Consider the following 3,341-nt stretch of genomic DNA (forward strand, 5'->3'; position numbering starts at 1 on the left):
TTGAACCGAGGTCCCTGTGCTTTGCTGAGCTTGTTCTAAGTAGGTGCTTTAGACCACTGAGCCATCTCACCAGCCCCGGTCCATTCTTTTCTATATAATGTTTTATGCAGGGCTGGAACTGAACCCAGAGCCTCAAGTGGGCATTGGGGGCAAGTATCCCTGGGTCTGTCTTTGTTTCGAGTCAGCGTCTGGCTAAGTTACTAAATTGCCCAGCTCGGTCTAGGCTTGAACTTACGATCCTCCTGCCTCAGCCTCTCTGTAGCGGGGGTGTAGGTGTACACTTGAGCCCCCTTCCTATGAGCACGCTCACGTTGGTGGGAGCCCCCCACCCCGCTCCAGCATGCCTGGTCTTTCCTCATTGTGTGCACCCGTTCCCCTGGGACAGCTCACCCTGAGATTCCAGGTGGACATGTGCGTGAGGACAGATGTGCCGAGCCCTGTGCAGTAGGTGACGGGTGTGAATGTGGACTCCAGGCGGCTGCTGGTCCCAGTGGGCCAGTGTCCAGTGCCTGGTGTCAGGCAGGTGACGACACTCAGAGACATCCCTGCTGTTTGACCGCTACTGCAGGAAGGGGCCCCCAGGAGCCAGGAGAGGCCGGAAGGAGCCCTGAGCACCAAAGGCATGAGGCCCCCTGACCTGAGCTGGGCCGTCACCATTTGTCCTCGAAGGGCCACCCAGTGTGGCTGTGTCACCAGCCCTAAGAAAGCCCCCCTACCTTTTCCATGTCCCCTGTCTGTGTCAAATGTTTTCTGTCCTCTTTGTCCCTTCTGGAGTAGAGGCTCGGGGTGCAGGAATAGTGGGTGGGGAGGGCCCTCCTTGTCCCCCCAACAGCCCACTGCTCCCACCCCCATGGCAGCAGACCGAGGTGCAGGAGGACTGAGCGGGGACTGGTGATGCCACGGGGCCACGCCAACCCCAGAGTCACATTTCACTCCTGCGGTGCCTCTGGCCAGCGAGCAAGTGGCCAGCAGGCGCTTGGGAGGAATTGCAGGTGTGCACCCACCCACACGTGGTGGGGCTTTGCTGAGGTGTAGTCCACATGCCGTACAGCTCCTGTCTAGGGTCCGAGCCGGCGAGAAAGTAGCTTAGCGGCAGAGCCCTTGCCGGCCTAGTCCGCCGGAGGCCAGGCCTCAGCCCAAGCAAGGGTGGTGTCCAAATTAGCGGTTCTTGTTGCTACTACTCCCTCATTTTATTTTTAATTTAATTTTTTTTTATTTAAAAAATACTACCTCATTTTGTTTATTTATTTTTTGGCAGTACTGGGAATTGAACTCAGGACCTTGCACTTGCCAGGCAAGCCCTTATTCTACTGAGCTATCTCCCCAGCCCTACTACCTCATTTTAAAACTTAAAGTTGCCCCAAAAAGAACCTGCCCCCTGAGCCGCAGCTCCCTGTTCCACCCTCCTCTCCAGCATCGTTAAGAATCTCTGTTGTCTCTGCAGGGTCTTCCTTCTCTGAAAGGGCCACGTTGTGTAGGGTCACTCGGTCTTCATCCCTTGGTTCGGGGTTGTAAGGCTCATCTGTGTTGTAGCGTGGGTCAGTGCTGGGTCCCTTTTCATGGCTGTATGGTGTTCCACTGTGTGCCTGTGGAGTGACTTGGTGCCCACTCTTTGGGGGGTGGAGCTAAGGCTTTGCCTCCTCTGGTTGCCTGAAGGTTCTCCTGTGAGCGTGTGCAGACCTCCTGGCACTGAGGCCTCTGGGCACACTGCTCCTCCCCCGTCCGGCAGGCTTCCTGTTTTCGTAGGGAGCTGTGGGGGTGGGCTGCAGATGTCACACGGTCCCAGCTCCGTGCAAACTTGCCGATGCCAACCTGTGTCCTTTCAACCCTGAACAGGACTGCCGTCCCTAGGACACAGCGGGAAGACTGAGGCCCTGGCCAGTCCTTGTGGGTCAGCAGCCCCAGATTTTGTGTCCGCCTCACCCTGTTCCAGGTGAGCGCACGGCCCCAAGGGCTGAGCTCCAGGTGCTGGGAGCTGCTCCTGTAGTAGCCCTGAGCTTTTCCTGTGCCCTTGGCCAACCTCCTCAGCAACACCGCGCCCAGAGCCATTACTCTTTGTGTTGCTATTCATATTTTTTGAGTTGGATCTCAGTGTTGCCCAGGCAGGCCTCCAGCTCTCGAGCCCTCCTGCCTCAGCCCCCAGCAGCTGGGACCGCAGTGTGGCCAGCACGCCTCACAGGTGAGGAGACCGCAACCCCGAGTAGCCTGGTCACGGGCCAAGTCCCCATCGGCCTTGGGTGTTAGAGCTGGAGTAGAGCCAGGTGGCTTGACCCCAGAAACTCCGCAGGGGAGTGAAGTGGGTGGGATGCGGGAATCTGGGGCTGGCAGCCCGAAGGCCTCGGCTCTGACCTGTAGGCTTCTGCAGCCGGCTGCTGGCCCCGGAAGCTTCCATCCTCCTAGCCTTGAGCCCAGTGGGGCCAGCTGCTGGCCGAGGCAGCCAGAGGGATGGTCCCTGTCCTGGATCCCGCCTCCTCGCCTCCTGGGGCCATGGTCACACGGCCATCACATGTCCCTTCTGGTGTCCAATGACCCTCTTGAGGGACGGGGGACGGGAGAGACAGTCACAGGGTGTAATTTGCACAGCAGGAGCTGTGGGCAGTAGAGCCTCAGGAGGGCCTGCTGGGGGCAGATGTAGCTGCTTGCCGGCCCACCCCATGCTGCAGCTCTGAGCCGAGGTGCCCACCCCCACCCCCACCCCCACCCCTGAAATAACAGCAAGGCAGCTGGGCCCCACAGGTGGGCAGGCTGTCCCCCAGGAGGGAGCTTGCAGCCCTGCAGGTCTCTCTTGTCCTGCGGGGGTTGGGGGGGCGGGGGGAGGACTTGTGCTGTCTGCTTGGGTTTCACCCCATTTCGCACAGCCCCTGCCCCTCGGCCTGGTGGCCCCCTCGCCAGCCAGCCCACCAGATCCAGCAGCTCCTACCTCCAGGGCTGGTGAGACCTGAGTCCCTGGCCACATCCACACTAAGGCAGCTGAGTCAGAGGCGCAGACTCCGCTGTGCGACGCGCAGCCTCAGATCTCGGCTCAGCCCCTGTACTTTCTTGTTTTTCAGACAGGGTCTTTCTAGCACTCCACACTGGCCTCGAACTCTCTGTGTAGCCAGGCTGGCCTCAAATTCCAGGTGATCCTCCTGCCTCAGCCTCCCAAATGCTGAGATTAGAGGCCTGAGCCACCATGCCCATCCCATCTGGTGGCTTTTTAAAATTTTATTTATTCATTTATTTTCATCTGGTGACTTTTTTTTTTAATTTTTTATTTATTGTGTGTGTGTGTGTGTGTGTGTGTGTGTGTGTGGCCAGCTCAGCCCACCAGGGGGCGGGGCTGGCTGGCATGTGGTGCTGGG

The 3,341-nt window shown here is 58.8% G+C and overlaps 1 protein-coding gene across 6 annotated transcripts in view; it reads left to right on the forward strand.

Annotated features, from left to right (window-relative positions):
- Gse1 (Gse1 coiled-coil protein) overlaps window positions 1-3,341 on the forward strand; it is a 278,367-nt gene that overhangs the window by 146,125 nt on the left and 128,901 nt on the right. The window lies entirely within an intron of this gene.

The sequence above is a fragment of the Octodon degus genome, unplaced genomic scaffold (assembly GCF_000260255.1).
Source record: "Octodon degus isolate 3935 unplaced genomic scaffold, OctDeg1.0 scaffold00215, whole genome shotgun sequence".
Taxonomy (NCBI): Eukaryota; Metazoa; Chordata; class Mammalia; order Rodentia; family Octodontidae; genus Octodon; species Octodon degus.